Consider the following 27,315-nt stretch of genomic DNA (forward strand, 5'->3'; position numbering starts at 1 on the left):
TTTGCTTCGCTAGGCTGTTAATGTGCCTCCATTTTGGATCAGCCCCCTGGCCGCCATCACGCACCAACACCCGCATTCTGTGTGTACTTGTCCTAAGTGGCTGCCACATTCACAGGAACACATCTGCGCGCCATGTTATGTGTACTTGGGGATTTAGTGCTTCAGGGAGTGAACTGTACACCTATAATATAGGCAGCCATAGCCCTGCACAGGACCTAGGTCCCCCATTATTAGGCCCCGGGGTCTCCTCCTCCTCCCCACACATTGGTATGGGGACTGTAGCTGCCGCGACCCATGCAGCGCGAGCACGGCATTTGTAGGTAGGTTACATCGAAACCACGCCCTCCCCGCGAGGCATGACGGGATAGGGCTGCCTCACCACACACTTCACTGTGGAAGCGGGAACCCGGAAGAGTTTTGCACCGCAGCAGGGAAGTGGATGTGACGGTGTAATATCCGCTCCAGGCCGGCGTCTACCCACCGGAGACAGGACAGGGAACCTGGACTATCAGCGGAATATCAGGGTGAGGGCGGAGTCAGGCGTCATTACTGCACGGGAGAATATTCCGCTACTACGCCCGCACACTATAGTGTCCATTATATCATTACTACACTACAGCTCTGCGTGGTATAACAGTGTACAGTATATGCTTATTAGCCTGCAGCCACCCACACAATAGTGTCACACTGCACATTACATCTCCCCATATCATAGTGTCACACTGCACATTACATCTCCCCATATCATAGTGTCACACTGCACATTATATTACATCTCCCCATATAATAGTGTGATACTGCACATTATATTACATCTCCCCATATAATAGTGTGATACTGCACATTATATTACATCTCCCCATATAATAGTGTCACACTGCACATTATATTACATCTCCCCATATAATAGTGTGATACTGCACATTATATTACATCTCCCCATATAATAGTGTGATACTGCACATTATATTACATCTCCCCATATAATAGTGTCACACTGCACATTATATTACATCTCTCCATATAATAATGTCACACTGCACATTACATCTCCCCATATCATAGTGTCACACTGCACATTATATTACATCTCCCCATATAATAGTGTCACACTGCACATTATATTACATCTCCCCATATAATAGTGTCACACTGCACATTATATTACATCTCCCCATATAATAGTGTCACACTGCACATTATATTACATCTCTCCATATAATAGTGTCACACTGCACATTATATTACATCTCCCCATATAATAATGTCACACTGCACATTACATCTCCCCATATCATAGTGTCACACTGCACATTATATTACATCTCCCCATATAATAGTGTCACACTGCACATTATATTACATCTCCCCATATAATAGTGTCACACTGCACATTATATTACATCTCCCCATATAATAGTGTCACACTGCACATTATATTACATCTCCCCATATAATAGTGTCACACTGCACATTATATTACATCTCCCCATATAATAGTGTCACACTGCACATTATATTACATCAACCCATATAATAGTGTCACACTGCACATTATATTACATCTCCCCATATAATAGTGTCACACTGCACATTACATCTCCCCATATCATAGTGTCACACTGCACATTATATTACATCTCCCCATATAATAGTGTCACACTGCACATTATATTACATCTCCCCATATAATAGTGTCACACTGCACATTACATCTCCCCATATCATAGTGTCACACTGCACATTATATTACATCTCCCCATATAATAGTGTCACACTGCACATTATATTACATCTCCCCATATAATAGTGTCACACTGCACATTATATTACATCTCCCCATATAATAGTGTCACACTGCACATTATATTAATCTCCCCATATAATAGTGTCACACTGCACATTATATTACATCTCCCCATATAATAGTGTCACACTGCACATTATATTACATCTCCCCATATAATAGTGTCACACTGCACATTACATCTCCCCATATCATAGTGTCACACTGCACATTATATTACATCTCCCCATATAATAGTGTCACACTGCACATTATATTACATCTCCCCATATAATAGTGTCACACTGCACATTACATCTCCCCATATCATAGTGTCACACTGCACATTATATTACATCTCCCCATATAATAGTGTCACACTGCACATTATATTACATCTCCCCATATAATAGTGTCACACTGCACATTATATTACATCTCCCCATATAATAGTATAATACTGCACATTATATTACATCTCCCCATATAATAGTGTGATACTGCACATTATATTACATCTCCCCATATAATAGTGTCACACTGCACATTACATCTCCCCATATCATAGTATCACACTGCACATTATATTACATCTCCCCATATAATAGTGTCACACTGCACATTATATTACATCTCCCCATATAATAGTGTCACACTGCACATTATATTACATCTCCCCATATCATAGTGTCACACTGCACATTATATTACATCTCCCCATATCATAGTGTCACACTGCACATTACATCTCCCCATATCATAGTGTCACACTGCACATTATATTACATCTCCCCATATAATAGTGTCACACTGCACATTATATTACATCTCCCCATATCATAGTGTCACACTGCACATTACATCTCCCCATATAATAGTGTCACACTGCACATTATATTACATCTGTCCATATAATAGTGTCACACTGCACATTATATTACATCTCCCCATATAATAGTGTCACACTGCACATTATATTACATCTCCCCATATAGTGTCACACTGCACATTATATTACATCTGTCCATATAATAGTGTCACACTGCACATTATATTACATCTGTCCATATAATAGTGTCACACTGCACATTATATTACATCTCCCCATATAATAGTGTCACACTGCACATTATATTACATCTCCCCATATCATAGTGTCACACTGCACATTATATTACATCTCCCCATATCATAGTGTCACACTGCACATTATATTACATCTCCCCATATAATAGTGTCACACTGCACATTATATTACATCTCCCCATATCATAGTGTCACACTGCACATTATATTACATCTGTCCATATAATAGTGTCACACTGCACATTATATTACATCTCCCCATATAATAGTGTCACACTGCACATTATATTACATCTCCCCATATAATAGTGTTACACTGCACATTATATTACATCTCCCCATATCATAGTGTCACACTGCACATTACATCTCCCCATATAATAGTGTCACACTGCACATTATATTACATCTGTCCATATAATAGTGTCACACTGCACATTATATTACATCTCCCCATATAATAGTGTCACACTGCACATTACATCTCCCCATATCATAGTGTCACACTGCACATTATATTACATCTCCCCATATAATAGTGTCACACTGCACATTATATTACATCTCCCCATATAATAGTGTCACACTGCACATTATATTACATCTCCCCATATAATAGTATAATACTGCACATTATATTACATCTCCCCATATAATAGTGTGATACTGCACATTATATTACATCTCCCCATATAATAGTGTCACACTGCACATTACATCTCCCCATATCATAGTATCACACTGCACATTATATTACATCTCCCCATATAATAGTGTCACACTGCACATTATATTACATCTCCCCATATAATAGTGTCACACTGCACATTATATTACATCTCCCCATATCATAGTGTCACACTGCACATTATATTACATCTCCCCATATCATAGTGTCACACTGCACATTACATCTCCCCATATCATAGTGTCACACTGCACATTATATTACATCTCCCCATATAATAGTGTCACACTGCACATTATATTACATCTCCCCATATCATAGTGTCACACTGCACATTACATCTCCCCATATAATAGTGTCACACTGCACATTATATTACATCTGTCCATATAATAGTGTCACACTGCACATTATATTACATCTCCCCATATAATAGTGTCACACTGCACATTATATTACATCTCCCCATATCATAGTGTCACACTGCACATTATATTACATCTGTCCATATAATAGTGTCACACTGCACATTATATTACATCTGTCCATATAATAGTGTCACACTGCACATTATATTACATCTCCCCATATAATAGTGTCACACTGCACATTATATTACATCTCCCCATATCATAGTGTCACACTGCACATTATATTACATCTCCCCATATCATAGTGTCACACTGCACATTATATTACATCTCCCCATATAATAGTGTCACACTGCACATTATATTACATCTCCCCATATCATAGTGTCACACTGCACATTATATTACATCTGTCCATATAATAGTGTCACACTGCACATTATATTACATCTCCCCATATAATAGTGTCACACTGCACATTATATTACATCTCCCCATATAATAGTGTTACACTGCACATTATATTACATCTCCCCATATCATAGTGTCACACTGCACATTACATCTCCCCATATAATAGTGTCACACTGCACATTATATTACATCTGTCCATATAATAGTGTCACACTGCACATTATATTACATCTCCCCATATAATAGTGTCACACTGCACATTATATTACATCTCCCCATATAATAGTGTAATACTGCACATTATATTACATCTCCCCATATAATAGTGTCACACTGCACATTATATTACATCTCCCCATATAATAGTGTCACACTGCACATGATATTACATCTCCCCATATCATAGTGTCACACTGCACATTACATCTCCCCATATAATAGTGTCACACTGCACATTATATTACATCTGTCCATATAATAGTGTCACACTGCACATTATATTACATCTCCCCATATAATAGTGTCACACTGCACATTATATTACATCTCCCCATATCATAGTGTCACACTGCACATTATATTACATCTGTCCATATAATAGTGTCACACTGCACATTATATTACATCTGTCCATATAATAGTGTCACACTGCACATTATATTACATCTCCCCATATAATAGTGTCACACTGCACATTATATTACATCTCCCCATATCATAGTGTCACACTGCACATTATATTACATCTGTCCATATAATAGTGTCACACTGCACATTATATTACATCTCCCCATATAATAGTGTCACACTGCACATTATATTACATCTCCCCATATCATAGTGTCACACTGCACATTATATTACATCTGTCCATATAATAGTGTCACACTGCACATTATATTACATCTCCCCATCTAATAGTGTCACACTGCACATTATATTACATCTCCCCATATAATAGTGTCACACTGCACATTATATTACATCTCCCCATATCATAGTGTCACACTGCACATTACATCTCCCCATATAATAGTGTCACACTGCACATTATATTACATCTGTCCATATAATAGTGTCACACTGCACATTATATTACATCTCCCCATATAATAGTGTCACACTGCACATTATATTACATCTCCCCATATAATAGTGTAATACTGCACATTATATTACATCTCCCCATATAATAGTGTCACACTGCACATTATATTACATCTCCCCATATAATAGTGTCACACTGCACATTATATTACATCTCCCCATATCATAGTGTCACACTGCACATTACATCTCCCCATATAATAGTGTCACACTGCACATTATATTACATCTGTCCATATAATAGTGTCACACTGCACATTATATTACATCTCCCCATATAATAGTGTCACACTGCACATTATATTACATCTCCCCATATCATAGTGTCACACTGCACATTATATTACATCTGTCCATATAATAGTGTCACACTGCACATTATATTACATCTGTCCATATAATAGTGTCACACTGCACATTATATTACATCTCCCCATATAATAGTGTCACACTGCACACTATATTACATCTCCCCATATCATAGTGTCACACTGCACATTATATTACATCTGTCCATATAATAGTGTCACACTGCACATTATATTACATCTCCCCATATAATAGTGTCACACTGCACATTATATTACATCTCCCCATATCATAGTGTCACACTGCACATTATATTACATCTGTCCATATAATAGTGTCACACTGCACATTATATTACATCTCCCCATATAATAGTGTCACACTGCACATTATATTACATCTCCCCATATAATAGTGTCACACTGCACATTATATTACATCTCCCCATATCATAGTGTCACACTGCACATTACATCTCCCCATATAATAGTGTCACACTGCACATTATATTACATCTGTCCATATAATAGTGTCACACTGCACATTATATTACATCTCCCCATATAATAGTGTCACACTGCACATTATATTACATCTCCCCATATAATAGTGTAATACTGCACATTATATTACATCTCCCCATATAATAGTGTCACACTGCACATTATATTACATCTCCCAATATCATAGTGTCACACTGCACATTATATTACATCTGTCCATATAATAGTGTCACACTGCACATTATATTACATCTGTCCATATAATAGTGTCACACTGCACATTATATTACATCTCCCCATATAATAGTGTCACACTGCACATTATATTACATCTCCCCATATCATAGTGTCACACTGCACATTATATTACATCTGTCCATATAATAGTGTCACACTGCACATTATATTACATCTCCCCATATAATAGTGTCACACTGCACATTATATTACATCTCCCCATATCATAGTGTCACACTGCACATTATATTACATCTGTCCATATAATAGTGTCACACTGCACATTATATTACATCTCCCCATATAATAGTGTCACACTGCACATTATATTACATCTCCCCATATCATAGTGTCACACTGCACATTATATTACATCTGTCCATATAATAGTGTCACACTGCACATTATATTACATCTCCCCATATAATAGTGTCACACTGCACATTATATTACATCTCCCCATATAATAGTGTAATACTGCACATTATATTACATCTCCCCATATAATAGTGTCACACTGCACATTATATTACATCTCCCCATATCATAGTGTCACACTGCACATTATATTACATCTGTCCATATAATAGTGTCACACTGCACATTATATTACATCTGTCCATATAATAGTGTCACACTGCACATTATATTACATCTCCCCATATAATAGTGTCACACTGCACATTATATTACATCTCCCCATATCAGTGTCACACTGCACATTATATTACATCTGTCCATATAATAGTGTCACACTGCACATTATATTACATCTCCCCATACAGTGCCTACAAGTAGTATTCAACCCCCTGCAGATTTAGCAGGTTTACACATTCGGAATTAACTTGGCATTGTGACATTTGGACTGTAGATCAGCCTGGAAGTGTGAAATGCACTGCAGCAAAAAAGAATGTTATTTCTTTGTTTAATTTTTTTTTAAATTGTCAAAAGTTTATTCAGAGGGTCATTTATTATTCAACCCCTCAAACCACCAGAATTCTGTTTGGTTCCCCTAAAGCATTAAGAAGTATTTCATGCACAAAGAACAATGAGCTTCACATGTTTGGATTAATTATTTCTTTTTCCAGCCTTTTCTGACTATTTAAGACCCTCCCCAAACTTGTGAACAGCACTCATACATGGTCAACATGGGAAAGACAAAGGAGCATTCCAAGGCCATCAGAGACAAGATCGTGGAGGGTCACAAGTCTGGCAAGGGGTACAAAACCCTTTCCAAGGAGTTGGGCCTACCTGTCTCCACTGTTGGGAGCATCATCCGGAAGTGGAAGGCTTATGGAACTACTGTTAGCCTTCCACGGCCTGGACCGCCTTTGAAAGTTTCCTCCCGTGCCGAGGCCAGGCCTGTCCGAAGAGTCAAGGCTAACCCAAGGACAACAAGGAAGGAGCTCCGGGAAAATCTCATGGCAGTGGGGACATTGGTTTCAGTCAATACCATAAGTAACGTACTCCACCGCAATAGTCTCCGTTCCAGACGAGCTCGTAAGGTACCTTTACTTTCAAAGCGTCATGTCAAGGCTCGTCTACAGTTTGCTCATGATCACTTGGAGGACTCTGAGACAGACTGGTTCAAGGTTCTCTGGTCTGATGAGACCAAGATTGAGATCTTTGGTGCCAACCACACACGTGACGTTTGGAGACTGGATGGCACTGCATACGACCCCAAGAATACCATCCCTACAGTCAAGCATGGTGGTGGCAGCATCATGCTGTGGGGCTGTTTCTCAGCCAAGGGGCCTGGCCATCTGGTCCGCATCCATGGGAAGATGGATAGCACGGCCTACCTGGAGATTTTGGCCAAGAACCTCCGCTCCTCCAACAAGGATCTTAAGATGGGTCGTCATTTCATCTTCCAACAAGACAATGACCCATAGCGCACAGCAAGAAAACCAAGGCCTGGTTCAAGAGGCAAAAAAATCAAGGTGTTGGAGTGGCCTAGTCAGTCTCCTGACCTTAACCCAATTGAAAACTTGTGGAAGGAGCTCAAGATTAAAGTCCACATGAGACACCCAAAGAACCTAGATAACTTGGAGAAGATCTGCATGGAGGAGTGGGCCAAGATAACTCCAGAGACCTGTGCCAGCCTGATCAGGTCTTATAAAAGACGATTATTAGCTGTAATTGCAAACAAGGGTTATTCCACAAAATATTAAACCTAGGGGTTGAATAATAATTGACCCACACTTTTATGTTTAAAATTTATTAAAATTTAACTGAGCAACATAACTTTTTGGTTTGTAAGATTTATGCATCTGTTAATAAATCCTGCGTGTGTGAAGTTTGAAAGCTCTAACTTATTTGCATCTTATCAAACCTGCTAAATCTGCAGGGGGTTGAATACTACTTGTAGGCACTGTATAATAGTGTCACACTGCACATTATATTACATCTCCCCATATCATAGTGTCACACTGCACATTATATTACATCTGTCCATATAATAGTGTCACACTGCACATTATATTACATCTCCCCATATAATAGTGTCACACTGCACATTATATTACATCTCCCCATATAATAGTGTCACACTGCACATTATATTACATCTCCCCATATAAGTGTCACACTGCACGTTGTATTACATCTCCCCATATAATAGTGTAATACTGCACATTATATTACATCTCCCCATATAATAGTGTAATACTGCACATTATATTACATCTCTCCATATAATAGTGTAATACTGCACATTATATTACATCTCCCTATATAATAGTGTAATACTGCACATTATATTACATCTCCCCATATAATAGTGTCATACTGCACATTATATTACATCTCCCCATATAATAGTGTAATATTGCACATTATATTACATCTCCCCATATAATAGTGTAATACTGCATATTATATTACATCTCCCCATATAATAGTGTAATACTGCACATTATATTACATCTCTCCATATAATAGTGTAATACTGCACATTATATTACATCTCCCCATATAATAGTGTAATACTGCACATTATATTACATCTCTCCATATAATAGTGTACTACTGCACATTATATTACATCTCCCCATATAATAGTGTCACACTGCACATTACATCTCCCCATATAATAGTGTCACACTGCACATTGTATTACATCTCCCCATATAATAGTGTCACACTGCACATTACATCTCCCCATATAAGTGTCACACTGCACATTGTATTACATCTCCCCATATAATAGTGTAATACTGCACATTATATTACATCTCCCCATATAATAGTGTAATACTACACATTATATTACATCTCCCCATATAATAGTGTAATACTGCACATTATAGTACATCTCCCCATATAATAGTGTAATACTGCACATTATAGTACATCTCCCCATATAATAGTGTAATACTGCACATTGTATTACATCTCCCCATATAATAGTGCAATACTGCACATTGTATTACATCTCTCCATATAATAGTGCAATACTGCACATTGTATTACATCTCCCCATATAATAGTGTAATACTGCACATTGTATTACATCTCCCCATATAATAGTGTAATACTGCACATTATATTACATCTCCCCATATAATAGTGTGATACTGCACATTGTATTACATCTCCCCATATGATAGTGTAATACTGCACATTATATTACATCTCCCCATATAATAGTGTAATACTGCACATTATATTACATCGCCCCATATAATAGTGTAATACTGCACATTATATTACATCTGTCCATATAATAGTGTCACACTGCACATTATATTACATCTCCCCATATGTCACGGGGTCCTTCTCTGGTAACACAATCAACAGAGCGAGCGAAGAGTGAACAATTCCAAGACCTTTATTCAGGCAAAAATACGAAAAGGTCCGTATTCAGTCCACCACACAAAGGATAAGATAGTCCAGAATAAGAATGCAGTCCCAGTATCAGGATGAAATATCCAGGGAAACGAGATTCCAAAACACTCTAGCACCAGAGGATAATAATGGATCCTTCTCTCTGAAAATGCAGCCTTTTCACCATCTTGTCTCTACCGGAACTGACTTGTCCAGCTGCCGTTCTTCCCCCCACCCCCTTCCTTGTCCAGGGGTAGTCAAACAAGTTACCTCCCAGACGAGAACAAAGGGCCTTAGGGATTAATGCACTACAGGGGGTCATCAAGAGACAGATACAGTGAGGCTGTAGACTTACAATGTAATAAGAAAAACACTATGAAAATAACTGGAATTGTTAAACATAGGAATATACAAAAAATTACATCCACATAACATATCACCCCATCACAGCCTCTCCCCCCCCATAATAAGTGAGCACGCCATGAGGTCTACACAGACCTCTGGCCTGCTCACTTTAGTCCATATTGCTCAGTTATTTATAGTTCCTTGTACAGTGGCAGGGGTAGGTCGGCCTGGGGAGCCTATGGTTCTTCTTGTCGAGACAGTCCATCGGCGTTCTGGTGTTGGCTTCCCCGCTTGTATTGGATGGAGAAGCTGAAGGGTTGTAAGGACAAGCTCCACCGCAGCAATCTTCCATTGTCCCCTGATACACGATTCAGCCATGTGAGGGGGTTGTGGTCTGTAACAATTGTGAAGTCTCTGCCATACAAGTAGGGCTGCAATTTTTTTAGCGCCCATACGATGGCAAGGCACTCCTTTTCAATAGTGGCATAGGCAACTTCCCGATCCAGTAGTTTCCGACTGGCAAAAGCAACAGGATGTTCTTCTCCGGTGGCGTTCACTTGGCTAAGTACTGCCCCAATCCCAAAGGTGGATGCATCTGTCTGCACGAGGAACCTGCGTTTATAATCCGGGGCAGCCAAGACAGGAGCAGTGACGAGTGCAGTCTTTAACGCTGAAAAGGCATCTTCGCATGCAGGCGTCCATGTCACATTCCTAGGCATGTTCTTGCGGGTCAGGTCGGTTAGGGGCTTGGCCAAGGTGCTGAAGTTAGAAACAAATTTGCGATAGTAACCAGCAGTTCCTAAAAACGCAAGTACCTGCTTTTTAGACTGGGGTCTACACCAGTTGCTAATGGCTTCCACCTTGACAGGCTCTGACCTTAGTGTCCCACCCCCTACTCTATGCCCGAGGTACTGCACCTCAGCCATCCCTATTTGGCACTTATCAGGGCGAATGGTCAGTCCTGCAGTAAGGATACAGTCCAGCACTATGCCCAAGTGTTTAAGATGTTCCTCCCAGGTTGTGCTAAAAATGGCGATGTCGTCTAAGTAAGCACAGGCAAAGTCCTGACATTGTTGTAACAGTCGATCCACCAGTCTCTGGAAAGTTGCGGGGGCAGTTTTCATCCCAAAGGGCATTCCCAGGAACTCATAAAGCCCAAATGGAGTAATGAAGGCTGAGCGCTCACGAGCGTCCTCCGTTAGGGGTATCTGCCAGTACCCCTTGCTCAAGTCTAACGTAGTCACAAATTGGGCACTGGCCAGACGATCCAATAGATCATCAATCCTGGGCATGGGATAAGCATCACTCTTGGTGGCATCATTTAGTCGTCTGTAATCAACGCAGAATCGTGTTGTACCATCCTTCTTGGGGACCAGGACGACAGGAGAGGCCCAAGAACTGTGAGATGGCTGAATAACTCCCAGTTGTTTCATCTCCTCCAGTTTATTCTTTATCATGCCTTGAACAGCCTCTGGAACCCGGTAGGCAGCCTGCTGGATGGGGCGTTGTCCGGGGGTTTCCACATGGTGACTGGTGAGAGTAGTCTTCCCCGGCTTTGAGGAGAAAGCAGCAGCCCTCGGCCTTAGTACGGCGACAATATCGTCCTTTTGTATATCCGATAAATGGGAGCCCAGGGGCACTTGTTCCAGTGATCCTCCCGCTTGGGCAACCTGGAGGAGATCTGGGAGATACTCGTCGTCGGCGGTATCACTAGGGGGGTGGCAGACAGCTAGAACAGGCAGAGATCGGTCGTGGTAGTCTTTCAGCATGTTAATGTGGACGGTTTTCTGTCGTCGACCACTAGAGTCCAGGGCAATAACATAGTGTCATTAATTTTCTTGACAACCTGATAAGGGCCTTCCCACACTGCTTGAAGCTTGTTGGCAGGGGAAGCAGTAATCATGAGCATGAAAATTCCCGGTTCCTGGCATTACGGTCATACCAGGTTTTTTGTCTGGACTGGGCCTTTCGCTGATGTTCTTTAGCGAAGTTAGCTAGCTGGGCGAGACGGTCTCTGAGCTCTAGAACATAGGGAACGATGGGCATTCCGGTATCTGAGATGTCTCCCTCCAAATGTTCTTTCAGAAGCGTGAGAGGCCCACGGACCTTCCGGCTAAACAGTAGTTCGAAGGGAGAGAACCCTGTGGACTCTTGGGGAACCTCCCGATAGGCGAAGAGGAGATGTGGCAGGTACTTTTCCCAGTCTTTTTCAACGTGAACAAAAGCCCTCAGCATATTTTTTAGGGTTCCATTAAAGCGTTCACATAGTCCGTTGGTCTGCGGGTGGTATGGGGTGGTGCGAATGGCTCGAACACCACAGGTATGCCATAGGGACTGGACCAGATCTGACATGAACTGAGTGCCTTGATCTGACAATATTTCACTAGGAAACCCTACCCGGGTAAAGATGGTAACAAGGGCCTCGGCTACCTTTACTGCTGTAATACTGGACAGGGCCACAGCTTCAGGATACCTAGTGGCATAATCCACCACGGTCAGGATATATTTTTTCCCTGACCTGCTGGGGTGGGCCAGAGGACCTATGATGTCGACGGCTACACGTTGAAATGGTTCCTCAATTATGGGCAGGGATTGCAGGGGTACCTTATGTCGAGCTCCTGGATGCCGCATTCGCTGGCACACAAAGCAGGTGCGGCAATAATGGGCTACCGACTGCGAGACGCCCGGCCAGTAAAAACTTTGGGTGAGTCTCTTTTCAGTCCTTTTTCTCCCTTGATGCCCAGCCAAGGGGATGTCATGGGCCAGTTGAAGTAGCTGTGCCCTGTACTTCTGAGGGACAGTGAGTTGCCTGGTCGTTGCGTCAGGGTTGCCCTGGTCACTGCCCTTTGTTACACGATAATGCAGTCCGTTTTCTCGAATGAAGCCATCCCCATTATCTCCCATGTGCCCAGTTTCTGCCTTTCGCCTGAGGGCTGCTAAGGTAGTGTCACCCTCTATTTCTCTCCTAAACTCCTCTCTGTCCCAAGACTCTCCCAATGTAGTAGCAGCAAAAGTATTGCTTACCGACTCTGATGCGGTTCGTGGTGGTTGCTCCCCGGTGGGGTCCGGATGACGTAGTGCTTGAAGGGCCTGTAGTCGGGTTTCTGCTCCCACAAATTGGCACTGTAAGGCTGAGTTCACACGTGGAGTTTTTTTCGCGTTTCCGCGGCGGTTTTAACCGCGCGATTTTGCCGCGAAAACGCGAAAAATAAGCATCTCATGCATTCCTATGGGATTCCGCAATGCTGTGCTAATGCTGCGGTTTTTACCGCGGCGGAATCGCTTCGCGGTAAAAACCGCAGCATGCTCATTAATTTGCGGAATCGCGGCGATCCCGCACCCATAGGAATGCATTGTTCCGCTTACTTTACGCATGTGGCTGTGCACGCCATGCGGAAAGTAAGCAGAACATTTGCGGATGGTACCCACGGTCCGGAGGAGAGGAGACTGTCCTCCGGGCTTTGGGTACCATATCCCTGTAAAAAATAGAATTTAAAAATAAAAAATATTGTTATTCTTACCCTCCGACGTCCCGCGCAGTCTTCCTGCTTCTCTTCACGCTCTCGTTCCCAGTAGTCCTTTGCGAAAATGCCCGCGATGGCGTCCGTTCTCGCGGGATAGCGAAGTCTCGCGGTCATTCGCGCGACGTCATCGCGAATTACCGCGAGACGTCGCGATCCCGCGAGAACTGACGTCATCGTGGGCCTTTTCGCAAAGGATTACTGGGAACGGCTGCGCGGGACGTCGGAGGGTAAGAATAACAATATTTATAATTTTTTTTTTTATATTCTATCTTTTACTATTGATGCCGCATAGGCAGCCTCAGTAGTAAAAAGTTGGTCACACTTGTCAACAGGGCTGTGGAGTCAGAGTCGTGGAGTCGGTGCTCATTTTGGTGGAGTCGGAGTCGGTATAAAATGGACCGACTCCGACTCCTAAAATATATAAAAAATTGGGTACAGTAATTCAATGCAGGATGTGCTGAATATTTTTTCATAGGAGTTTGGGAAAGTTATGAAATGTCCTATAAATGGCTGTTATATTCCTGATCTAAGGCTACATTCACACACAGCGTTTTTCCTGTGTTTTTTGAGGATACGTTTTTCAGCTGCAAAAGCTGATCATCTTTTTAAAAAACTGCATCACCTGAAAGGTTTTTGAGCTCATAGATAATGTTTTCAATAGCAAAAGCAGATTAGAAATCTGCTCTATCTATCCATTTATCCATATCTGTCTATCCATATCGTATCTGTACCAAAAAGAATGAAAACCGGGTAGTACACCAATATATATTCTGTTCTATCTAAATATCTTGATTATTGGATCATAAAAATGATTAAATGTCTGAGGTTCACATTGTACTACAATAAATTTTTCACTTAAATATAAGCAATATGTGTCGGAGTCGTGGAGTCGGAGTCGGTGTAAGGGAAATTGAGGAGTCGGAGTCGCAGGTTTGGCTTACCGACTCCACAGCCCTGCTTGTCAAACACTATGTTTGACGAGTGTGACCAACCTGCCAATCAGTTCTCCAAGCGATGCTACAGATCGCTTGGAAAACGCTAGTATTCTGCAAGCTAATTACGCTTGCAAAATGCTAGTTTTTCCGCGGGAAAATCGCGAGAATTTAAAATGCGATTTTCCCGCGGACTGGAATTCCGGAATTCTCGCGGTAATTTCCGCGAGAGTTCCGGTACGTGTGCACTTAGCCTAACTCCCCAATGTCGTTCCCAAGGAGGATATCTGCAGGAAGTCCTCCCATAACTCCAATCCAACACAGTTTTTCTCCACAACCATAATCCAAACGCACAGAAGCTCGCTGTATATATTTGCGGGCACCGCCCGCCAGGACAATGGGAATTCCCGGACCCTGGTAAATTGCCTCGGGTCGAACCACACGGGGGTCAGCGATGGTCAAGAATGCCCCCGTGTCTCTAAATCCTGACACTTTGTACCCATCAATAAAGACATCCAGCAGTTGCCGTTGCTCTGAGTAGCTAAAGGACAGAGCCCGGAGTCCGTACACTCCAGGAGGGGTATCTATGGTGCCGTGGTCGGCGGTCCACTCTGGTGGGGGTGGTGGTAGCTCTTCCTCAGGTGTGGTGGAATGTACAAGATGCACTGTACGAGGTGGGGCTGCCTGGGGCTCCCTCCGAATCCTGGAGGGACAGCCAGACTGCAAATGTCCAGATTGCCCACACCCATAACACCTCCTCTCTGTGATACCCCCAAGTCGTGGTCGGAACTGTTGGGGCCTAGGATTGTGAGGTGTGATTGTCATCGGCTTGCGACTAGGTGGAAGGGCAGATATAATTGGAGGGGGACGGGGCGCGGGAGCAGGCCGTGGTTCATTGTCCAGAAGCCTCCTCCATTGCGGCCAGATAGTAAGGGCTTCATCGGCCAGGGCTGCAGCTCTATCCACGGTACACGGCGTGCGCTCCCGGACCCATTCCCGTAGCTCTGCAGGGCACTTGGCAAGAAATTGTTCTTTAAGGAACGCCTGTATAACATCTTCCACAGTAAAGGCGTTTTCTGCTTCCAGCCATCTCCGACATGCCTCGGACATCTTATCTGCATACATCCTAAACGATCCCCCTGTGGTGCATGGGAGGTCTCGGAACTTGGCCCTATGTGAGTCTGGGGTGATAGCATGGTAATCCAGGATAGTCCGCTTTACAATGTTATAATCCCGATTCCGCAGTGCATCAATGGTTCGGTAAGCCTCCGCCATGCTTCCGTTCAGGAGCCCCACTAACAAACGCATCCAGCTAGAGTGGGGCACCTCCATCACAGCACACTGCTGCTCAAAGTCTTTGAAGAACCCCTCCACATCTCCAGAAGCCTCATCAAACGGCTTAAACTCTGTCCGGGTGATCCGTACAGGCTCCCGGATTGTTGGGGTTACACTCCACATTGCGTTACTCCCTTTTTCAAGCTCCATTGCTTCCTGTCTCCGCTGTGCCCGGCGGGCAGCCTCCTCCTTGTACTCCTGAGAGACGCCGGGGCCCAGAACCGCCATCTCTTCTTCATACCACACCAACCACTGGCTTTTCTGGATGGGGATCCCTGTCTCCAGTGCTCGTCCTTCAGACATCTGGGTGGAGGTGGCCGGGCTAGCGCCCACCAGTAGATCGATTAAGGCCTCTTTAGTCAGTCCCTGGTAGTTCAGGCCCAGGTCTCTGGCTCTCTCCTGTAAACTGCATACAGTCCAATTTCTGTACTCACTCTGTGGGTGGTTCTCCATTGGGTTACGCTCTGTTGATCCCACCGCTGCCACCAGTTGTCACGGGGTCCTTCTCTGGTATCACACAATCAACAGAGCGAGCGAAGAGTGAACAATTCCAAGACCTTTATTCGGGCAAAAATACGAAAAGGTCCATATTCAGTCCACCACACAAAGGATAAGATAGTCCAGAATAAGAATGCAGTCCCAGTATCAGGATAAAATGTCCAGGGAAACGAGATTCCAAAACACTCTAGCACCAGAGGATAATAATGGATCCTTCTCTCTGAAAATGCAGCGTTTTCACCATCTTGTCTCTACCTGAACTGACTTGTTGTCCAGCTGCTGTTCTTTTCCCCACCCCCTTCCTTGTCCAGGGGTAGTCAAACAAGTTACCTCCCAGAGGAGAACAAAAGGCCTTAGGGATTAATGCACTACAGGGGGTCATCAAGAGACAGATACAGTGAGGCTGTAGACTAACAATTTAATAAGAAAAACACTTTGAAATTAACTGGAATTGTTAAAAATGGGAATATACAAAAAATGACATCCACATAACATATCACCCCATCACACCATATAATAGTGTAATACTGCACATTATACTACATCTCCCCATATAATAGTGTCACACTGCACATTATATTACATCTCCCCATACAATAGCGTAATACTGCACATTATATTACATCTCCCCATAAAATAGCGTAATACTGCACATTATATTACATCTCCCCATATAATAGTGTCACACTGCACATTATATTACATCTCTCCATATAATAGTGTAATACTGCACATTATATTACATCTCCCCATATAATAGTGTCACACTGCACATTATATTACATCTCCCCATATAATAGTGTAATACTGCACATTATATTACATCTCCCCATATAATAGTGTAATACTGCACATTATATTACATCTCCCCATATAATAGTGTAATACTGCACATTATATTACATCTCCCCATATAATAGTGTAATACTGCACATTATATTACATCTCCCCATATAATGGTGTCACACTGCACATTATATGACATCTCCCCATATAATGGTGTCACACTGCACATTATATTACATCTCCCCATATAATAGTGTAATACTGCACATTATTTTACATCTCCCCATATAATAGTGTAATACTGCACATTATATTACATCTCCCCATATAATAGTGTAATACTGCACATTATATTACATCTCCCCATATAATAGTGTAATACTGCACATTATATTACATCTCCCCATATAATGGTGTCACACTGCACATTATATGACATCTCCCCATATAATGGTGTCACACTGCACATTATATTACATCTCCCCATATAATAGTGTAATACTGCACATTATTTTATATCTCCCCATATAATAGTGTAATACTGCACATTATATTACATCTCCCCATACAATAGCGTAATACTGCACATTATATTACATCTCCCCATTTAATAGTGTAATACTGCACATTATATTACATCTCCCCATAAAATAGTGTAATACTGCACATTATATTACCTCTCCCCATATAATAAATGTAATACTGCACATTATATTACACCTCCCCATACACTAGTGTAATACTGCACGTTATATTATATTACATCTCCCCATGTAATAGTGTAATACTGCACATTATATTACATCTCCCCATATAATAGTGTAATACTGCACATTATATTACATCTCCCCATATAATAGTGTAATACTGCACATTATATTACATCTCCCCATATAATAGTGTAATACTGTACATTATATTACATCTCCCCATAAAATAGTGTAATACTGCACATTATATTACCTCTCCCCATATAATAAATGTAATACTGCACATTATATTACACCTCCCCATACACTAGTGTAATACTGCACGTTATATTATATTACATCTCCCCATGTAATAGTGTAATACTGCACATTATATTACATCTCCCCATACAATAGTGTAATACTGCACATTATATTACCTCTCCCCATATAATAAATGTAATACTGCACATTATATTACACCTCCCCATACACTAGTGTAATACTGCACGTTATATTATATTATATCTCCCCATATAATAGTGTAATACTGCACATTATATTACATCTCCCTATATAATAATGTAATACTGCACATTCTATTACATCTCTCCATATAATAGTGTAATAATGCACATTATATTATATTACATCTCCACATATATTAGTGTAATACTGCATATTATATTACATCTCTCCATATAATTGTGTAATACTGCACATTATATTACATCTCCCCATATAATAGTGTAATACTGCACATTCTATTATATAACATCTCTCCATATAATAGTATAATAATGCCCATTATATTATATTATATTATATCTCCCCATATAATAGTGTAATACTGCACATTATATTACATCTCCCCATATAATAGTGTAATACTGCACATTCTATTATATAACATCTCTCCATATAATAGTATAATAATGCCCATTATATTATATTATATTATATCTCCCCATATAATAGTGTAATACGGCACATTATATTACATCTCCCAGTATAATCGTGTAATACTTGTAGGGATTTGCTCCGGTAGGCAGTGGAAGGGACGCATTAATGAGGCAACACACAGGCTTAGAGTCCAACTTCAGTGGTTTAATGACACTTTTAAACAGCAGGTTAGCAGAAAGTAAAGAAAAACACAAACATACTCCAGCTTGGAGAACCACTGGTCTCAGACTCACCCTTGCACAGGACGGACTTAACTAAGCGGCTGCCCGGTCAGCGGCGTCCGCCAGGTGCCATTCCCAGGGTTTTGAGTCTTGCTGCTGAAACTTTGCAGCACGGGTAGTCCAACAAAACAAGTTCAGTCTGACTCCAGCCAGGTTCCTTCTATCTTGAGCACACACACTCACCATGTGCCGAACAACACAAACAACATCTCCATTACATAGCCCATAACGGCACCCACAGGTGAGGTACACATCACATGGGCTGATCACGTGACCGTGACATCATTGCAGGTCCTCCACTTTAGGGAAAATCCCGGCCAAACTATCCTGCTGGGAGAAATGTATCTGCCATCCAGCACTACACCTTTGATGTACCACATACTGCACATTATATTATATTACATCTCCCAATATGATAGTGTTATACTGCACATTATATAAAATTACATCCCCCCATATAATAGTGTAATACTTCACATTATATTATTAAATTACAACTCCCCATATAATACTGTAATTTTGCACATTATATTGTATTACATCTGATATCTGATGGGAGACTGTGCCCTACAAGGGTAGGTGCATAATAGAAAGATAATTTAAGATTACCAAGAACTGGCGCATGGAACTTCTTTAGCTTAGGTAATAGGGCTTTTTCTCTGCAGCATATTCTCTATATACTCGCGTATAAGCCGAGATTTTCAGCCCATTTTTTAAGGCTGAAAGTCCCCCTCTCAGTTTATACGCGAGTCATATACCGGGGGTTGGCGGGGGTGTCAGAGACCATACTCACCCCCTCCTGGCATGTCTCTGCAGCCCCTGCTTCTCTGTAGGTCTCCTGCGCCTGTGTTCAGGGTTACGTGGTACCGCTCATTAAAGTCATGAATATGAGCATATTCATGACTTTAATGAGCGGTACTACGTAACCGCTGAACGCAGGATGAAGACGACCGAGGGAGAAGCAGGGGCTGCAGAGAAGAACGTGCGCCAGGAGGGGGTGAGTATGACGGGGGCAGAGCAATATTCACCTGTCCCCGTTCCTCCGCCGTGCACCGCTCTGTCTCCCAGGTCCTCTGGCTGTGACGTTCAGCAGAGGGCGCGATGACTTAGTCACTGCAGAGACCCGGAAGACAGAGCGGCACTCAGCGATGGATCGGAGACCGGGGGGCCTGAGCAAGCGGCGACACCAGCACCTGGCACCCAGCGACGAGAGGTGAGTATGTCACTTTTTTTCTTTAATCGCAGCAGCAATATATGGGGGGTATTTATGGAGCATCTTCTTGGGCCAGCATTAACCCTTGTGCAGCAGCATATGGGGCTATTTATGGAGCATCTTCTTGGGCCAGCATTAACCCTTGTGCAGCAGCATATGGGGGTTTTATCTATGGAGCATCTTGTTGGGCCACCATTAACCCTTGTGCAGCAATATATGGGAGGTTTTTATCTATGGAGCATCTTCTTGGGCCACCATTAACCCTTGTGCAGCACCAACCTCGGCTTATGCATGAGTCAATAAGTTTTCCCTGTTTTTTTGTGGCAAAATTAGGGGGGGTCAGCTTATACACGAGTATATACGGTATGTGTGTTCCAGGTATTAATGATGAGGAGATAACAGGCATATTTGGTAACTATTCTCATGTTGTCTTCGCCATTGACATCTCTCACTGCATCTTGAACTGCAGGTAAACTCAAGTCTGACTGATTTTTCCATAACCCCTGTGATGGTATGATATGCTATTTGGATATCATTTTGTGTATATACCTATTTCACTTATTTTCATAGTGTTTTTCTTGATGCCTTGTAAGTCTACAGCCTGACTGTATCTGTCTCTTGATGACCCCCTGTAGTGCATTAATCCCCAAGGCTCCTTTGTTCTTCTCTGGGAGGCCTGGAAACAGCCCCAACCTTTTTGACTACCCCTGGACACAAGGAAGGGGGTGGGGAGAAAAGGAGCTGGTTAAGTCAGTTCCTGTGTGGGGAGGATCGTGTAAAGACTGCACTTCAGAGAGAAGGACCTATTTTATCCTCTGGTGCTAGAGTTTTGGAATCTCGTCTCACTGGACATTTTATCCTGTTACTGGACTACATTCTTGTGGTGGATTGTTTATGGACCTTCTAATTTTGCCTGTAATAAAGGTCTTGGGATTGTTCACCCTTCCCTTGCTCTGTTGATTGTGTGGTATCGGAGAAGGACCCCGTGAAGAACCCCCAATGTCTTCACCTGGTCACCGTGGCCTGAGGTCCTATATCCAGAAGCAAGGAGTTCGGTATGTGAAAGCGTGATAATAGAGCCTGACCAGTTCCTCATATCAATGGGTAAGATGCCAGGAATAGTTAGTGTTTAGAAACACTTCTGAGTTTTGGGCATGTCCACAGCCTCACCAGGTCTATGTGTATAGTTACAATGGCCAGCTACACATTGCAGCCCATCTCATCGAATCCAGCAGCTTTTCTTCTCACCCGTATTCTGCCGTTAGCTCTTCGAGATCACATGCAAGGAATTTAGCTCTACCGATTATTACGTGTCCAGAGGCTATGAACAAGCTGCCGGTGATGGGTCACTTGTGGTAAGGCCAGATGAAGCGTTTGAGATGTGGCCCTGAACAATCAAATAATTTTGTGGGGGAACAGCAATACTGTGTGGCTGATTGTAATTGGATGCTCAGTTTTGCATGATGGAACCGCTGTTCCCCAGCAAAATCAAGTCATTGCCTATTAAGCAATTACAAAACTGTAGCAGGAAAGGGGGACTTTACACTTTGGTGTTATTCAAATGTCCATTTTTTTCCTCGTATGTAAAGATCTTGGAAATCTAACCACAGATCTTTTGTGGATCTAGGCTTGTACAAATCTTTTAGTCTTTTAATGTAAGCCGACACAGACTGGATTATGATGAGATCAGTGCTCTATGTGAGTGTGTGCGTGGGGGGTCATATCATCTTTACTTCCATGTTTGGGGTCATTTTTCTACTGCAGAATAAATATGGAGCAAATCAGATGCTTCCCTGATGGTATTGCATGATGGACAAGTAACTTCCTGTATTTCTCAGCTTTGAGGACTACAAGAAATAGGTAATTTTGAGGACTGTAGACAAAAAAGTCAGTTAAAAAAATAGCTAAAAAAAATAACAGCAGACCCAGAAACTGTGTGAGTTTATGTCCAGCTCTGGCAAAAATTAAGAGACCACTGCACAGTTTTATAAAAATCAGATTCTCTACATGTCTGACAGCCATTCCATTCCTGTGTCGGTTGAATTCCAACCAGAGTACACCTCATTCTACTTAATGTGCTTCTGATTAGGTTATCTCCTGAACCAAATCTTATTTAACGAAGGAAAGTATAAAAAACCCTGCTGTGGTGTTCACAATCCTCTTGCAATAGGACAAGCTGCATGGCAAAACAAGTGCGGATAATATCCCAAAAGTAATAGGAATGATAAAATAACTTTTATCCACGCCAGGAATTGAAAAGAAAAGTCTTGAGTGAGAAAAAGAAGGGCTGAATTCTGGCAGAGGGATACAGTGAGTGTCATGTTGCCTCCATCCTTAAAATTTCTAAGACAGCAGTCCATTACAACAAGGTCAAGCAGCAGACATTGGGGCAACAAGCTACAGTCCGGCAGAGGGCGAAAACGACTCTTCACTGACCGGGATGGCCGTGATCTTATTCGAATGTCACTGAGCATTCGCAGTATGATATGAAATGGCAGCTGGGGTGAAATGCACGGCAACAACAGTTCGTAACAGGTTCCTAGAGGCAGGGCTCAAGTCATGTGAAGGTAGAAAAAAGCCTTTCATCAATGAGAAGCAAAGGAGAGCCAGGCTGAAGTTTGCCAAAGACCATAAGTATTGGACCATAGAGGACTGGAGTAAGGTAATCTTCTCTGATGAGTCTAATTTTCAGCTTTGCTCTACACCTGGTTGTCTAATGGTTAGCTGGAGACCTGGAGAGGCGTACAAGGCACAGTGTCTTGCACCCACTGTGAAATTTGTTGGAGGATTGTTGATGATCTGGGGATGCTTCAGCAAGGCTGGAATTGGGCAGGTTAATCTTTGCGAAGGACGTATGAATCAAGCCGCATACAAGATTATCCTGGAAAAACAGTTGTTTCCTTCTGCTCAGGCAATAAATGTTCCCCAACTCTGAGGACTGTTTTTTCCAGCAGGACAATGCGCCATGCCACACAGCTAGGTCAATCAATGTGTGGATGAAGGACCACCACATCAAATCCCTGTCATGGCCAGCCCAATCTCCAGACCTGAATCCCATTGAAAACCTCTGGAATGTAATCAAGAGGAAGATATAGTCACAAGCCATCAATCAAATAAGAACTGTTTACATTTTTGTACCAGGAGTGGCATAAGGTCACCCAAAAGCAGTGTGAAAGACTGGTGGAAAGCATGCCAAGACGCATGAAAGCTGTGATTAAAAATATGGTTATTCCACAAAATATTGATTTCTGAACTCTTCCTGAGTTATAACATTAGTATTGTTGTTTCTAAATGATTATGAACTTGTTTTCTTAGCATTATTTGAGGTCTGCAAGCACTTCATTTTTTTTGTTATTTTGACCATTTCTCATTTCCTGAAAATAAATACAAAATTTAGTGCTTGGAAATTCGAAGATATGTTGACAGTAGGTTATATAATAAAAGAACAATTTACATTGCAGTGGTCTCTTAATTTTTGCCAGAGCTCTGTGTGTGTGTGTGTGTGTGTGTGTGTGTGTGTGTGTGTGTGTGTGTGTGTATGTGTATATATATATGAGTATGTATGTCTGTGTCCAGCTGCAGCAATGAGACTCATGGGTCTTTCCCACCTGGTGATCAAGTACCTGCACGGACTGGATTAGGAGTAAATCCCTCAATAGGAGAACAAAAAAGAAAATCCAGCAAGAACTCAGCAAACCAGGGTTGGAGTAAAATGATGCTTTTCTTTATTTCTTCAACAAGGTTAAAAAGACGACCCACAAGGATCAGGAACCAGAGTGCATGGCAGAAATATGATGATTATATAATGATTTGCTCAAAAAAATAAAGGTAACACTAAGATACCACATCGTAGATACCACTGAATGAAATATCGCAGCTGCAAATCTTTATTCATTATATAGTGGCGTGCACTGAGAACAAGATAACATAAAAATGATCAATGTAACAATAAAATTAATATCCCATGGAGGTCTGGAATTGGAAGGATACTCAAAATCAAGGTGGAAAATCAAATTACTGTTACGGTACTGCAGCACTTTGCACAAGGAGAAGCTGTATCGGAGAGTGATGTGAAAGAAGCCGTTTCTGCAAGCACGCCACAAACAGAGTCGCCTGAGGTATGCAAAAGCACATTTGGACAAGCCAGTTACATTTTGGAAGAAGGTCCTGTGGACTGATGAAACAAAGATTGAGTTGTTTGGTCATACAAAAAGGCGTTATGCATGCGCTGTATTGTTGACCGATGCACAGTGACACCATCTGCAGCAAGATGATGCTGCAGGTCTTTGGAGGTGGTCTGTGGATTGTCCTTGACTGTTCTCACCATTCTTCTTCTCTGCCTTTCTGATATTTTTCTTGGCCTGCCACTTCTGGGCTTAACAAGAACTGTACCTGTGTTCTTCCATTTCCTTACTATGTTCCTCACAGTGGAAACTGACAGGTTAAATCTCTGAGACAACTTTTTGTATCCTTCCCCTGAAAAGCTATGTTGAATAATCTTTGTTTTCAGATCATTTGAGAGTTGTTTTGAGGAGCCCATGATGCCACTCTTCATAGGAGAATCAAATAGGAGAACTACTTGCAAGTGGCCACTTTAAATACCTTTTCTCATGATTTGATACACCTGGCTATGAAGATCAAAGCTCAATGAGGTTACAAAACCAATTTAGTGCTTCAGGAAGTCAGTAAAAAGTAGTTAGGAGTGTTCAAATCAAGAAAATGATAAGGGTGCCCATACTTTTGCACCAGTCAAATTTTGTTTAAATGCAGATTGCACATTTTCTGTTAGTACAATAAACCTCATTTGAATCCAGAAATATAACTGAGTCCATCAGTTATTAGATATATGAAACTGAAATACCTGTTGCAAAAACCAAAATTGTTATAAAGAAAGAAGGTTAACATTAATAGGGGTGCCCAAACTTTTACATATGACTGTGTGTGTGTGTGTGTGTATATATATATATATATATATATATATATATATATATATATATATATATATATATATATTTTTTTCCTCTTTTTTTTTTTTCTGGGGCCGTAGGAGAATTTTTTTTTTCCTAATGGAGATTAAGCAATTGTCTGATCGTGTGGAGCAGCTGGCTGCTGAAGTGCAGGGAATTTCCACCTACCTCATTCAGTCACATGCTGCTGAACCTAAGATCCCTACTCCTGATGTGTTTTCTGGGGATCGGTCTAAATTTCTGAATTTTAAGAATAATTGTAAATTATTTCTTGCTTTGAAGCCTAACTCATCGGGGAGCTCTGTGCAGCAGGTTAAAACTGTCATATCCTTGCTGCGCGGTGATCCCCAGGATTGGGCTTTTTCTCTGACACCTGAAAATCCTATTCTGACTAATGTGGATGCATTTTTTCCAAGCCTTGGGGTTGTTGTATCATGAACCTAATGCTGTTGATCAAGCTGAGAAAACCCTATTGGCATTAAACCAGGGTCAGGATTCTGCAGAGTTATACTGTAACAAATTCCGAAAGTGGGAGGTCCTTACTACATGGAATGATAGTGCATTGGCAGCTCTCTTTCGGAAGGGTTTATCAGAGACCGTAAAAGATGTTATGGTGGGATTTCCTGTTCCCTCTGGTCTGGATGATTCTATGCCATTCAAGTTGATCGGCGTTTAAACTTTACGTGAGCATAAAACTACACGGGAGGCGCTGCCACCTTTTGAACAAACGTCTGAACCTATGCAATGTGATGGGGTTTTGTCTAGGGTGCAACGTCAGGTGTTTAGAAGGCGTAATAAGCTGTGTTTTTTCTGTGGAGACGTCTCTCATACTTTTTCTGTCTGCCCTAAACGAGAGAAACGTTTTGCGCACACACATTTGCTGTGGGCAGTGTACAACCCAAGTTTCTTTTGGCAATTAGGCTGGGGTCACACTAACCGACGCAAAATACGGTCAGTATTTTACATGTGTAATACGGATGAATGGCCCCTAAACAGTGCTCCGTATGTCATCCGTAATCAAGGTGTGGTTGCGTATTTTGCGCATGTAAGCATCCGTATGGCGAGATTTTCTCACAGGCTTGCAAAATGGACATATAATGGAGCCCTATGACAGGGTTTCTAAACAGAAACCAAAGAATAGATATAGACACATAGAATGCATATATATATATATATATATATATAATACATATATTTTATATATATATGTGTGTGTATATATCTATTCTTTCGTTTCTTTATTAAACCTGTCAGTATGAGTTTACTGTATTGCGCACTGAATTGCCGACTTTGCTAAAAGACACTGGGTGCGTATTTCTCGCAAGTCACATGTGTGCTCCGTGTGTAAGGCTGGTTTCACATTTGCGTTTTTTAGCGCTGGAAAAAAACGCATACCTGCGCATGCGTTTTTTCCCCTATATTTAACATGGGTGCGCATACCTGCGCGCTGGTAAGCGCATTTATGCGATTTTCATGCGCTGCGTTTTTTTGGGGTGTGCGTTTGGATTTTCCAGAC

The 27,315-nt window shown here is 41.7% G+C and overlaps 1 protein-coding gene across 3 annotated transcripts in view; it reads left to right on the top strand.

Annotated features, from left to right (window-relative positions):
- The first annotated feature begins 238 nt into the window (after positions 1-238).
- Positions 239-27,315, top strand: part of LOC141100120 (uncharacterized) — a 44,278-nt gene continuing 17,201 nt past the window's right edge. Inside the window, exon 1 of one of the 3 annotated variants that reach the window (XM_073588367.1) lies at positions 239-320. The gene's annotated coding sequence lies outside the window, so the exon portion shown is untranslated. Of the gene's footprint in view, positions 321-364; positions 525-27,315 lie in introns of those variants that run through there. The other 2 variants (XM_073588366.1, XR_012234604.1) reach the window with 2 other exon arrangements.

The sequence above is a fragment of the Dendrobates tinctorius genome, unplaced genomic scaffold (assembly GCF_039654945.1).
Source record: "Dendrobates tinctorius isolate UK_male_01 unplaced genomic scaffold, ASM3965494v1 ptg000103l, whole genome shotgun sequence".
NCBI classification, from domain to species: domain Eukaryota; kingdom Metazoa; phylum Chordata; class Amphibia; order Anura; family Dendrobatidae; genus Dendrobates; species Dendrobates tinctorius.